Source organism: Arvicanthis niloticus, chromosome 15 (genome assembly GCF_011762505.2).
Source record: "Arvicanthis niloticus isolate mArvNil1 chromosome 15, mArvNil1.pat.X, whole genome shotgun sequence".
Classification (NCBI taxonomy): Eukaryota; Metazoa; Chordata; class Mammalia; order Rodentia; family Muridae; genus Arvicanthis; species Arvicanthis niloticus.
The window spans coordinates 38,227,177-38,241,240 of record NC_047672.1 but is presented as its reverse complement, the minus strand read 5'-3'; positions in this window follow the sequence as shown (position 1 = coordinate 38,241,240).

The following is a 14,064-nucleotide window of genomic DNA, read 5'->3' as shown; positions in this document are numbered from 1 at the left end:
ATGAAAAAAATCAAGAAAAGTTTTTTTTAGATTTTTCTGGAATTAAATAAAAAACCAATAAAACCTCAAAAAGCACATTTTAAAATTATATGAATGCTTTCCAAGTTAATAATTAATTATTAATTTGTTTTTGTTCCACAAACTTTCTCCACTACTTTGATTTCTTTCACAGTAGAGGAAGCTATTGTATTTTTGGTTTTTCCTCCTTTCATGTGATGTAGTTTAATCTGCAGGCACATTTAAGGGGGAAATGGGAGGGAGTTAATTGAGTCTTGATTTTGGCCTGGCAATTTATCTGATAACTAGCTACATTCCTTCCTTTTCTTAATCATTAACTTCTGATTGTCCCATCATTATCTTCTCTGCCAGTCCCATGTTTTCCTTGCAATTAATTTAAATTTCTTCAGCAAGACAGAAAAATGGTGCTTTTAAATGATGACAGGTTTTACTTGCTTGTTTGTTTTGTTCTCATTACCAGACTGTGTGGAATCTATAGTTTTGCTTAGAGCTTGTGCTTATGTATCTAGTTCATGCAAGACACTTGGTTCAAACTCCAGTATCCTTAAAAAAAAATAACGAAAAAAGAAAGAAAGAAAGAAAGAAATAAAGAAAGAAAGAAAGAAAGAAAGAAAGACAAAGAGACAAGAAAATAAAACGTGAGTATGACAAAGCAAGACTTCTGGAAAGTGACTGGGAATTTTGACTAAACAAAATGCTGAACAGAACAACAGGAAGGGCAATCTTGTTCGTGTGCTGATTGACAGCTGCACAAAGGCATGACTTACAACTATAGGAGGCCTGTCCATGATGAGCATGCCCCTGTCAACACGTTAAAAAATTCTTGAAAGTCACTTGACTTTTGGCAAAAATTATGGCAAGCACCAACATCTCAGAATGGCCCAGTACAAGAAGAGCGAAAAGTCCCTCTATTCCCAGTAAAAGTTACATTTTGACCAGAAGCAAAGTGGCCATGGAAGGCAGAGCCTGGAGGATCATTCCAACTATAAAATCAATTTCTATTATTTCTTTTCATTTTGAGTTTATAATATAATTACACCATTTTCCCTCCAAACCCTTGCATATATAAATCTTCCATATTCATAACCTTTTTGTCATTAATAGTTCTTATATGCATATATAAACATATATGCATATATATAACCTGCTAAGTCTGTTTATTGCTACTTGTATATGTTTTCAGAGCTGACCTTTTACTATTTAATAACCAGTTGGGGAAGATGATTTTTCTCACTCTCATTCCTTATTTGGCTGTAGTTCTTTGTGTAAGGTGTTTCCCCTGTCAAACAAAATACAGAGTTGTGGAGGCCAGCGTCGATGGGTACATCTATAAAACAACTCCTACACCTAAGGCTCAGGAAACATTGCAGGAGAGGGAACAGAAAGAGTGTAAGAGCCAAAGGGTAGGAGAGTTTGCAGTGAGACTGTCTCCTAGGAATGTGAGAAGTACATTCATAAAGCCTCACCAAAATAAATAGTTTTTATCCATAGGTCACACTTAACCTCTTAACAGACTGTCAAGGTGAGAGTTTTGTTTTAAAAGGTAATCCTTAAAACTGTGTAAAATGTCCTCTTCTATAATTATGGTTTGTTTCTCTTTTGAATCAAAGAGATCTTTGAGAATGATAAACATGTATTGATCGTTCTCCCAGCCAGAGAAACAAGCTTGTTTTTCATACAGAAAATTTTGTCTAAAATTTAATCTTTGTTAAAATCGAAAACCTTTCTTATTTCTCATTAAAACTGTGGGGGCAGGGGCCCCTGGGAAGCCAGAAGCAGCAGTTAAGAGTCACTTCAGTGATATGAACTGAAGTTAGGTCCTCTGAAAAAAAACAGTGATGTGGTCTTAACACATGAACCGTCTCTCCTGTCCCTACTTTTAATATTGAATTTATCTTTCTTTATTCATGTGGTGCATGTGTGATTGATTATACTAAGGAGCTCAAATAGAGAACAGCAAATGACTTCTAGCTGTTGGATTACTAGCTTCCACCATGTTGGTTCCAGGGATCAAACTCAGATCATCAGGCTTAGCAGCAAGCCTCTTTACTTGCTGAGTCCATCTTGCCAACCCTCTTTTTAAAATGTAATTGTACATGATTATTTTCCACTTTTTTATATTAAAATTTTGCTCTGAATTTTAATGTAAGTTGTACTCTTCAAGTATACCTTTGGTGATTTACTCTTATCTCTTTTACTTTGTTTTCAGGAAATTCTACCACTTATATTAATGTCTTCTTATGTGTCATTTTCTCTTATATTGTGCTTATGTGGACTATGTTAATTATATTTATTCAAGCTCTATAGAAGCTTTACAAAAATAGGGAATTGTGGTCAGCTGCAACACCTTCAACAGCAGCTGCAGAGCTGACAATAAATAATAAAATTATTATTTTAATTTATTATCTATTTTGATTTTACTGCTTCATCATTGTTAAAAATTATTCAATATACTTAGATTTAATTTGTCTATATCTGGTAAACAATGGCTAATAGTCCTTTAATAAAGATATGTATGGGTTCTTTGTAAATAAATAGACCATAAATTTATCATCCAAACAAGATTAGCTTAGAGAGTCAGATGCAGGTCTCTTAAATTCATGATGAAATACCACACACAGAAATACATTGTTCTGGGCAAGCAAGAACATGTGGTCACCTAATCTATGAAGAAAACTATTTGTGATTATAGTTGATATTACAGGATAAATAGAATCTACCACCATGGTCTTACATTGAAATCCCAATCCTCCAAATCTAACAGACCTGAAAATCAACAATAAGACCTTATGAATGGATCCTGATCTAGTATCACTGGTATCCACATTAAAAAAAGTGTCTGGTGGGATATGAACTGAAGATCAAACAAAAACAATGAAATGAGTCAGATATCTACAAGCCAAACAGAAAGGGTTCCTGGGGAAAAGAAGCCTGCCAATATCTTTATCTGGGATGTTCTCTCCTCCAGAACTGTGATCAAATCAATTCCTCTTTCATTCATTTTTAACTGATGTGCTAAAAACACAGATGCTGTGCCAGTTACTGTTGTTCTGTTTAACTTTGGATGCACACACATTGCATAATCTTAAAATCAGATTCAAAATAATGATCTAGTTTGTTTTAGAGCACTGTGATAAATACCATGATCAAAAGCAACTTAGAAAGAAAAAGGTTTGTTTTGTCTCACACTTTCATGTCACCACCTATGACTGGTCAAGTTAGGTCAGTTGACGTTCCCTCTTCCCAGACTCTAGCTTGTGTCACGTATACAAAAGCCTAACCAGAACAAATATCTGTCTCCTCAGACATGTGTCATATTTTTGTGGTTAAAGTGTTTAGCTTTTGGAAGTGGGCAGTACATCATTGTCTGTATTATCCTACTTACTGTACGATAATATAAACTTTCTAATGTTTAAGCTATGCAGTATTAATATATTGTTATGGAAACCCTAACAGTTAATTTCTATAAAATTTAATATTTATTTTTTTAAGGTTACATCTGCCTTTTGTGAGAATGATATGTATGTTTGACCTACATATTACTTCAAAAATATTAAAATAGGTTCCAGTAGATAACTGAAAAATTAGATTCCTCTCCTTGGTATCTCAGGAAAACAGGCAGCATTCTCCATAGAACAATGTCGGTTTCATCTCTTGAAGGTAGTTATGTGGACTACTGGCTTGTAAGTCGTGTTTTTGGAGAAAATTGCTGAATTATTTTACTGAGTAACATTACTACTTTGCCCCATTTGGGCCTATGTTTTTCCCCCCCATTGGTTAATCTTTGGAAAGCAGGTTAAAAGAAAGACTGATTTGACATCTCCTCTCTTATACACACTTAACTTCTGAGTCATGATTATAGATTTGAGGATGGGGTATATCTCCCAGTACTGTAATCAAATTCAATTCTGTTCAAATTCATGGCTTGCTCGGGAGTTATTCCTTTTTGATTCAGTTTCAGCTCTATCTGAGTTGCAGTGCTCTGCCTGACCCAGATGGTTTCCTTTGTCATCTGATCCTTGTGGTCAAAAAGTAGAGGTGTCTGTGGAGGTAAGTCTGGTCTCCTTTCTCTTTCCTGTTAACAGGAACTTGTTAACAGTCTACCTTTTGCTTACAATTTACCTGCCATAAAAGTAATGGATAGATAACCCAGACGGCTTATTCTAGCTGGGTTTTTGGGTTTTATCCTGCTCTTTCTCCCATAGAATAGTGGGAGTAGCACTTAGCCAGGATTGTTGGAATCCTTCTCATATGAATGTAGCATCCTTTCTCCTGGTTGTTACATGAAATGTTATCATTTGTGAATTATTACCCAAAGGCTTACATGAGAACATTCTGTCATCAACAGATTGCACTGTTTTGACAGGTTCGAAATGCTTTAGAAGTGGAACCTAGCTCAAAGAAATAGATTGTCACACAGATGTCATCTAGAGTATCTTCTCAGTGACCCTTTCTTGCTCATCTCTTCTGTCACCATGTGACAAAATCCGCCTCTGCCACAAATTCTTGACACCATGATGTTCTGCCCAACTGAATGAGTTCAAGAAATCATAGACTGGGCCTTTGGAAACTGAGCCAAAGCAAATATTTACTCCTTAAAGTTGATTGTGTCAGAAGCTTTGTCAGAGTGTTAAAAAAAATTAACTAATACAAAGAGAAACTTCAAATTTCAAATATAGACTTTTATGCAGAAAGCCTCCAGTCTGGCTTGTGTAGGTACTGAGAATTCATAAGATCAAGATCACAATGTCTGTATGAGAAAATTTCCTCCCTCCAGCACTCAAATAGAGGTCAAGTTCTACACCATTCTTTTATTATTTTCAGTCTCCTTAACTTGTACCAGCACTAATATTATAAAGGAGACACCCTTCTCCATATTCCTTATATAAGCACTACACCAAATTGCAGTGTTCACTCTTGACTTAGAATACCTGGGCGTTCACTTCAGATAATGATTTCATAAATGTCAAGAATAAAGCACTGAGCTCAAAAAAGTAGAGAATAAAAAAGTATGATTTTCAGAGGATGTGTGGTTTGAGGTTGGAGATTGAGAGATAATGATCACAGGTAGAAGGAATACTTTTAAGAGCTCTTTTATTAATTAAGATTCCCTAGAGGAACAGAACCAAACAAGACCGGCTGTATTTTGTATCTGTAGTATAATATATGGAGGTTTATTTGGTTGGGGTATACTACTGTAATGTTAGAAAATAGTACAATGGCTGTGTGAAATATGGAAAAGTAGAGAGCCCTGCAGATACACAGTCCAAGAATTTAAAAGTATCAGAGCAAGAGGAGACCAACTATGTAGGCCCCAGCTGATCTGAAGACCTGGAAGTTTCCAAGAGGGTCACTAGTATGAATCTGCTTTCAAAGACTACAGAAGCTGGAACCTGACGTACACAGGTTATAACAATGGCAATATACACACCTACAATGGAAAAGTGGAACATGAAGGTATCAGCTGGCTTCCTCTTGTTCTTTTATTCCATCTGAGCTCCTGGATGGGAGGATAGGGCTGCTGGTTTCTTGGATGAGTCTTGCCCCTTAACTGCCATTCCACATGCTAGTGGTCACTGGAACTATCCTTACAGACACACTGAAAATGTTTTATTGATCCCAGGATCAGTATGCTTTACTGATCCCAGGATCTCTTGATCCACAAAAGCTGAAAAGCAAGATTAACTGCCACAAATCTGCTGCATCACATGGTGACTAGAGTTCAGTGACAAGGTTGTCCTAGAGAAATGCTGAGAGCATATTTAAAACATGAGTGTAAGCATGTATGTTCATGGCTTTCATAGTCCTTTGCTGTACCCACACGTGTAAATACATCAGGTCACCTAAGGAAAATGCACACAATATTTACATGCTCATTAAAATAATTGATTTTGATAAAAAAACAATAATTGATTTTGAAAATGAGTCTTAAAATTAATGCTCCAAAATTATCCTTTGTTAAAGATAAAGAGTACAAATCCCAATCTGTCTAACAGGCTGGGAATTTTGTTGATATTTACAGAGGAAAGTAACTTTCACCTTTATTTCTCTTCTGCTCTATTCGCCTTTTTTTTTCTTTTTATCAGAGACAAAATATGCAATAATCTGAGTAATGGTCTCTGAGCAAGTGGTGAGATTATAAACTTATATCAGTTTAAAAATGGACATTGTACCTAAATGCATAGGCTGACATGAAATGAAATACAGAGAAATATGAATCTCCAATATCCAACCACAAAACTCCTTATTGAATTTGCAGTCATTCAGCAGCTTTCAATTTATTTCCTTGGAAAGCCTTTTTGTTTATGCTAAGAAACTCTTTCATTAGAAAAGTGATGTCTGAGTAACAGAATTTTCTAGAAACAGGTTTCTACTTATGACAGTTGAATTTTTCATCCCCAAGTGAGCTTGTTCACTTGTGAATTATCTTCTAGCATATTCTTTTACACAGCAGAAACCGACAGCCCACAACTCTCAGGATCATGCTGCTAGCGTTGCTCCTAAACCTCTCTACTAAGTTCATGCCTTCCAGGCTGACTTTTAGTGCTCATATCTCATATTAACGCAAACAAAACCTCCCAAATGCCTGCAAAACATACAAGCTGTAGTATGAACCACTACGGATACAGATACAACAATTTTATACCCATATTTATTTAGAAACTGGGCTAACCTATTTAGAGTTCTTATTCTAGCTACCTCAGACCTATGCCTCTAATCTAGAAACTTACAATCACTAGGTAGCCAGACTATGTTACCTAGTGATACAAGGATATAACAGTTTACCACTTAGGTTGAATGGTTATTAAATGCTCAAGGAACTCTGGAGAAAGAAAAGACTCCTGAAAGCATTTAAAAGACCATTTTCCAACATCATCCATTAAGAATTCAAAGGAGTTTATCAGCCTAAAGTAAAGTATATTGGTCATTTTTTCCTACTGTCTTACAAAACCATGATCATTTCCCATAACTGTAACCACTTTATTTATGTTCCTTAAATACTGAATTTTTAATGTATAGTAACAAATATTGTATAACCCACATATATGGAAAGAAATATCAGATGGGCATCTGCAATGACATAAGTCATTTACTGTGTAAAGCAGCCATCCCTAAAGACAGACTTGCAGTTTATAATTGTCAAGTGCTATGACTAATCTTAATTGACAGTTGGATTGGTTTGAGAAGGCCCTAAGAGGCTATTAAAGGACGTGTCTTGGTGTGTCTATGAAGATATTTCCAGAACTTAATGGTGGTAATCAGGGGAGCCTTCCTGATTTTAGACCTCACCAGCCAAGAATGTGGAGTCTATCTAGAAGATAAAGAAGGAGGAATCCCATAATACAGGCCTCTCTCTCTGCTTTTTGACTGCTACAATGTAAGCAGCTGTTCTCCACCATGCTTTCTCCACCTTGTTGGACTCTTGTTCCCTGAAACTAGCAGTCAAAATAAATATCTCTTCTCTAGTCATCAACAAAATACTGGCAGAACACTCTGGGAACCGTTGTTGTGTTGCAATCATTTCCAGTAGCTGAAGTGATCTTTGTGCAGGCGCCTGGTAAAAAGTAACAGCCATGCTTCAAGCCAAAAATTAAGACCACGCACTTTAGGCCCAACTTCGTTTGGCAACACTTTGGAATTTCTCTCATTAGTAATGATTCTCAAGCATTCACATTTCCCAGTCATCTAAGAAGTTTGAACATAAGCAGATTCCCAACTCCTAAGGCATTAATCAACCTTGGCAGTTCAGAAACCATCCAGCTGAATTTGATGGCTCATAGAAACATCACTGACCTTCAATAGGAAATGAAAGCAGTGTGAAAGCAGGCAATAGAGACGAGTAACTCAACTCAGGAGAGGTCTCTTTGTGGCCAATGTAGCACATGTCTTTAATTTTAAAGGCCCTTACAGACAAGTTTCTCAAGATGAGAATAACGGAAGAAGTATGTTTCTCTCTGATCAAATGTATAGGATGCATGAAAAGGCACTGGCTATTTAGCTAGTAGCCTTTGGCCATTTGGGTTCTCCTTTGCATTCGTTTTTCAGTCATCTACTTGAATCAGTTTTTCTTACACTTTTTACATTAAATGTGTGATGTGATGTGAAGATTACTGTTGCTATTTTACTAACATATACTGTTCTAGCCAAGTTTTATGTCAACTTGAAGTGGGCCAGAATCATTTGGGGAGAAGGTATCTTAATTGACAAACTGAACCCTGCTCCCAGATTGGCCTGTGGATAAGCTTGTGATGAATATCTATCTATCTATCTATCTATCTATCTATCTATCTATCTATCTATCTATCATCTATCTATCTACCTACACACACACACACACACACACACACACACACACATATATATATATATATATATATATATATATATGAAATCTATTATTTATCTATTTAGATATATCTATCTAGATATAGTCATGTATCTCTATTTATAGGTAGAGATAGATAGATAGATAGATAGATAGATAGATAGATAGATAGATGATAGTTATTTTTGCATGTCTTCACTAACACAAAAGCTGGAATTTTTTAACAACTTATTTTAATATTTATGTGTGTGCTTGTATGACCCATATGGAGGGCAAAAGAGGGTATGGGATCTTCTGGAACTACAGGCAGTTGTAAGCTGTCTATATGGGTGCTTAAGAGATAAGGTCTGATCTTCTGGAAGAGCAGAAAGAGCAGAGGGCTCAGAAAGATGCCCGCTCCATCTCCTCATTTGAAATCTTTGCTGGAAGACTTTGTGAAGAATTCATTACTAGTACATGATATATTTAATTACTGGTTATTTATGATTAGATGAATCTCTAGCCACTTCCTACCTTCAAAAGTAACGTTTATTGACCTGATGTAACTGTTGTCTTGGAGGCTTACTACTGAATTAGCTCACCCTTTCTAGTTCTTTCTGAACTCTGGCTAGCTGGTTCAATTCTGGCAAAAATTCCTCTCCAAGCTGACTGATTTAATCTGGCTTCTCTCAGTTTCTGACTGAATTGCTCTGCTTAGCCTCAAACTCACTATAGCAACCTGTTTTAAGCTTCTGTTTACTTTTTATTCTTTGGCTTCAAGTGCCTCTACTGACCTGCACTGAACTTCATGATCTCATGAAGAAACTCAGCTCCATTGCACTGCACTCACTGCACTGACTCCCAACTGACTGACCTGCCACTAACTTACTCTGCACTGTTCTTAAATACCCTCCCTTTCCTTTCTTTCTCCAGTGAGTTGGGTGTATCCAATCTCTGACTCATTCTGTCAAATATTTCTCTGATTTGTTATTTTGCCTACCCCTCAATTAGTTGCCATTATTTGAGATTAATGATGTGTACTAAGGACATGTCTGTATTCCAGCCAAAAGAATTAAAATTGTGTGGTGTGTCTGCATTACAGTCCATCACATAGATCTAGAAGGTCTTTGGATGTGATCAGAGCAGCCATGTTGCTGGGGTGAAATTCCTCTACACTTAGCTAAGATCAAGGAAAACACTGAAAATTACAATCCTCTAACACACATGGTTCATTTCTCTTGCAACAAGCTCCCACATTGATCCCAACAAGATCCCATGTTGACTTTAGATCCATCAAGAGTTATGTTGCTGGCATAAACTCAGATATGATTGAAAGAGGCTTTATATAAATAACTAACATGCTTTTAAGTTTTCTACCACTCAGGAAATTCTAAAGGCTTTAGATGCTCTGGTTATCAACCAGGGATAAAGACCAAATATGCACATGTTGGGATAATGAACCCACATACATATTGTATGGCTATAAAGGCATGTCCCTTTATTCTCAGTTGTTAATAGCTGTACCGCAAGGGGCAGGCTAACAGGATATTGTTGATTCTTTCCCTGCCCAAAACGGATAAGCAAGCTGCCTTGGGTGATGTCACAAGGTCACATAGCCCTAAGTGTGGCCAAAAGGCAGCATTGGGGTGCTTAGTCTGCTGCTGATTGATTCAGAGTGAGTAGTTGTGGAAATTCTCCTACTATGCTAATAGCATTTTTTTTTTTGTATGAGAAAGAAGTGTGGGATTTGAGAAATAAAGAGATGGTAGCTGGATCTGGGGAAGGAGAAAAGAGGGAAGAGGAAGGCAGAGGGACGGAAAGAAGCAGAATGGTAGCAGGGCAGAGAAGTAAAGCAGAGAAAGCCACATGGCAAGGCCCAGTGGCAAGAAAGTCAGACGGAGTCTGGTGAGCTAGCTGAGGGAATAACCCAGCAAACAGGCCAACAGCCTTATAGTATACAGATGTCTCTGTGTCTTTATTATTAAGCCCCAAGCTGAACCTCCAAAAGCCCCACAATATGTACATACTTCTTAACCACAATATGTACATACACACTGCCCAACACATTCTCTCTACTGGAGTTGCCAGGCCTGTTGCCCATCACTCTCCTTGCTCCCATTTCAGCACAGCAGACCCAAAAAGCTTCAGAGAACTCTTACTACCTGAAATCCAGTGGGTTACACTGATTCAAGAATGCTAAACTTATGCTCAACTTTGTTAGATTTTCATAAGAACCAACATCCTGTTAATTTCTGTCTCTCCCATAAAAATGGAGGAAAAAGCAGAACCATTCCCAATAATGCTTCCTGGGATCAACACATTGATTCCAACTTAGGAAAATGTTATCAAAAATCTAAATAGACAATACTATTTTATCATGATAGAAATAAGATAGCAAAATTATATTATGATATGCATTTTAAGAGTATAGATCAATAATATTAAGTGCATTCATATTGATGTATCCATCACCATCTTGGAGAATGAACTGAATGTCTATCCTCCTTAAAAAATAGCATCTTCCTAGTCCCCTCTCCTTCTAGGAATAATCTATTTTTCTACTCTGATGCTGTGCACCTTGCATAAGTAGAATCATAGTTCTTGCATTTTTGTAATGGGTTCATTTTGAAACATAATGCCTTCAAGTTTTGCCCGTATTGTGGTTTATCTGAATACTCTTCTTTTTCACACACACATACACACACACACACACACACACACACACACACACACACACACACAATCATATTTTGCTCATTCATTCATCCACAGATGAACATATAGGTTCATTGAGAGACATTTTCATATTTATTTCATTGTTGTATCCCTAGCACTTAGAAAAATTCCTGGTATGTATTAAGTGTTGAGATAATCTGCTAAATGAATGAATTAATATTATAACCATTAATGTACTTGATTATAATTATAGCAACATAATAGGAATAGGAAGAGTAATGAGAAAAGAGAGTGGCAGGAGATTCATTTAATCACAAATGGCCAGTGATTTAATCAGCCATGCCCTTGTAATGTAACCTCCACAGAACCCTTAAAAAAAAAGTCCCAAGCAAGGGGGCAGTCACAATGCCAGTCTGCTTCTGGGTCACTTTGCTATGACCACTTCTCTTCCTTCATTTTATCTTTCTAGTTCTTTCTCTTCCTATCCACAGGTACCTATTCAACTGACTTTCACCCTGATTTTTTTCCTAGTCTTGTATCTCAGGCAAAGATCAATAGTAGCCCACTGAAACATTTATGCAGTGATGCTAGATCAAGGCACGGTGGACTGATTCTGTACCTCGTACCTGAGCGAATGTACTATGTGAACACCTCTGGCCACGTTGGGGCTGTCACACTTCCCTCTTATCATCTATCAATCTTTATCCAAGGCTTTACTTTCAGTAAAGTTTTTAAAATGCAGAGCATTGCTCCAAATGACATCTGATGTAGTAAATACAGTAGTTACTCAAAGTGCTTACTTAATTCAAGCAGCACACAGTAGTAGAGCTATTCTGAAGATAATACTCTCCGCAAGCTGTGACAGAGCTTAATTTCTACATTTATCTAAATTAAAGTACCTCTAAGGAGTGTTTCAACAGACTTTTATAAACCAAGATGTGTCTGACAGAAATCAACTTTCATCTCAGGTCAAGCAAGGTTGGGTACATTGGGGTGGTTTGATGGCAGAGCAATTTGCAAAGCCTACAGTTAAAAGTGATTGAGGTACATTATTCAATCTTTTTTTGAAATTGCTTGCTGCTAGATTCTAGTGTATTTTGTTCATATCTAACTGGATTCTATAAACACCCAAAGATGGGCATTTATAATGCCAACACTGACAGAACAATAGCTCTGTTGGGCCCAACTATTCATTCTTCAAACCAAATTTCTTATTTTTCCCTCTCACTTTCTTATACCTTTTGACACTGTAACTTACAAAAGCTCTCTTGTCTTCTTTTACTGGACCTAGAAATATTATTTTATACTGGGACTCCTTTCTCTAAAAGCAAAGCAAGACCCCTGAGTTTGCCATCTCTCCAGATGTGCACCTCTCTTGAACAAGGTCCATGCTCTTCAAAGCATTGACAACTAGGTCATCTGTATTCCTGATGCTTCTGTCCTGACCTAGTGGCCTTGGGACTGATTGTGGTAGATATAATTGGTTTATGGCTCCTTCTCTCAAAGTACATTATACCTTTATCATGTTTTAAAACAAGAGAACTATGTGAAATACAGAAAGTCTCAGATAATAGTTATAGTATGCAAAACTCTTACTTAGGCTGACAGTCTTTTCATATTATGCAAATAGTTATTTACTTCAAAGCCCTATGATGCACTATGATGCACTTCTGGATCCTACCTGCCATGCAAAGCATCCCCACTGGTCTAGTAGGGGATGTTACTCATGGTGGTAAGATTTGCTCTACAGGAGGGAGTTCCTGCCTGGTGCTGTAAACATGGCCAAAACCTACAGAAGTCATAGGCCCAGGAGAAAGCCTATTGATTTTATGTTTCTAAATAGTCATATTGTCAATGAACAAATAGAAATTAAGATTTTTAAAAAAATAGAAAAACCTGTAAAAAAAAATTATCAAATAGCTAAAGGAGGAAAAAACAAAAAAAACAAAAACAAAAAAACAAAAACAAAAACAAAACAGTTCTCTTCATCCATAACTCAAAAGGTGAGTTATGGAGTAACTGACATCCTCTGTCTTCAGTGCATCACACATCCTCCTAGGACAGAGGGAACCCAGAAATGCAGTTGAATGAGGCAGGGAAGAGCATAATAGCCCTGGTACTGAGATAACTAAGAAACCCCTTCAGCAGTTTTTCTTTCCTATGAACTTTCTTTTCTGTCCTTGTTTCCTGTGATCTAAAAAGCTCATAATTAAAGACTTCTAGGGGAAAAAAAATGCTTTAGATAAACAGTTAGAAGAGCAACATTTGCCGAAACTCATTGACATTGAGCTGGGTTGAATCTAAGCCTGACTGAGCAAATGAGTGTCTAGTTTACCTTTTTTTTTTTTTTTTTTTTTTCTCTCTTGTTGGATATTTTCTTTATTTACATTCCAAATGTTATCCTCTTTCCAGGTCTCCCCTCCAGAAACCCCTTATGCCATCCCCCCTCCCCTGCCTCTATAAGGGTGCTCCCCCACCCACCCACTCCCACCTTCTTGCCCTGGCATTCTCCTACACTGGGGCATTGAATGCCCACAGGACCAAGGGCCGTTCCTCCCACTGATGTCCAACAAAGCCATCCTCCACCACACATGCAAACCATGAGGAACCCAGACTGAGCCCCAGATTCCTCGTTAGCTCTTGTCTGATCACAAATAATATTTTCTGAGCCTCCTAAAACAGCCGACTCCTAGCTGGAATGTTAACCATAGATTAGACCTTGACCATGCTTTAAGGGGAGAAAAAAAATGCTAGACATTAACACCCATTCATTTTCTTTTCCTTCTTTCAGGCAATCTATCCCTCAAATCTTTCCCACCCTGTCATCTCTCTGATATTCTCAAAGATATGTGATTACGACGTGCTTTTGATAGTTTTAGGTTTTTGTATTTGTGGAGGGTTTTTTTTTTTTTTTGGCAGGAAAAAGTCATTGATGTGCTCCGAGCTACTCTGCTATAGCTGTAAGTCATGATGGGCATTTTCAAATTGAGGCAGCTGTCTCTCTCTCTCTCTCTCTCTCTCTCTCTCTCTCTCTCTCTCTCTCTCTCTCACACACACACACACAC